Genomic DNA, 1,116 nt, shown 5'->3' with positions numbered 1-1,116 from the left:
TTTTTGGGTCATTCTAACTTCACATCCCTTGTGCTCATTACAGAAATATATAAATGTATAAACAAATCAAGATACACAGAAGTTTGAGTCAGATGATTCGAACACACTAGAAATTTTTACCATGTCGTTCCACTGACCGTTAAGGTTGACTTAAAATTATACCTATATAGGGTGAACATGTTTCTGTTGTACTGGTAAAAAGGCACATCAAATATTATTATGCACCTTTACAATAAAAAAAATAATAATTGCGGTTTGTAATTATTAAAATATAAATCACTATCTGAGACTTCGTAAAATATATCTGAAAAATGCCACGGTCTGATTGGCTTGTTGTCGGAAATGTTACAACAAAGGCCTCAGATGTGTGTATATATATAAACAGAGAGAGAGGGATAATAAAATTGAGACAGAATAAGCGGGAGAGAAAGGGGGGAAGGTTAACAGACAAACAGACAGACAGAGAATCAGAGACAGAAACAATTATAGTGGGAGAAAGAGACAAAAGGACAAACACAGATAGACAGACAGATGGAGAGACAAACAGACAGAGGCAGAGACAGAGATAAACAGACCGACAAAGAGAGAAGGGAAAGCATACTTGCATTATGCTCTGACCGAAATTCATTCTTATCACGCTGAGTGGTAAACATACATCACGTCTAATGGGGTTATTTAGAGTGATATAGCAATTTTGCACTCAACTGTGGCCCGTTCTTCTGACTATTTTATTTTCACTTCCCTTCCCTTGGCTATAAATTATATGTACTTCAACTGATGGTAGTTATGAAATTTGAAGTTTAACGTTTTTCAATTAAAACATTAATCGAAGCACATCGATACTGAAATCAGCTTCATTCCGGCATCACTACGAGCAATTAAAGCAAAAGATAACTGACGCTGTTTCCTCGGCCGCCTTAACACTCAAGCAAAAATGACAATCGCAAATGATTACGTCGCCACCGCCGTCAACGTTCCAACGCAATGTCTTCCTCTATACTAACCCCTTCCTTCCCTTCCTTACCTCTTTCTGCTCTCGGTTCCTTCCCTCGATATCTTAGCTATTTCTCCTCTCCGTCCCTTCCCTCCCCTTTTCTCCTCTACCAACCCTCTATC

Source organism: Penaeus chinensis, chromosome 11, assembly GCF_019202785.1.
Source record: "Penaeus chinensis breed Huanghai No. 1 chromosome 11, ASM1920278v2, whole genome shotgun sequence".
Taxonomy (NCBI): domain Eukaryota; kingdom Metazoa; phylum Arthropoda; class Malacostraca; order Decapoda; family Penaeidae; genus Penaeus; species Penaeus chinensis.
This window is presented reverse-complemented; position numbering follows the sequence as displayed.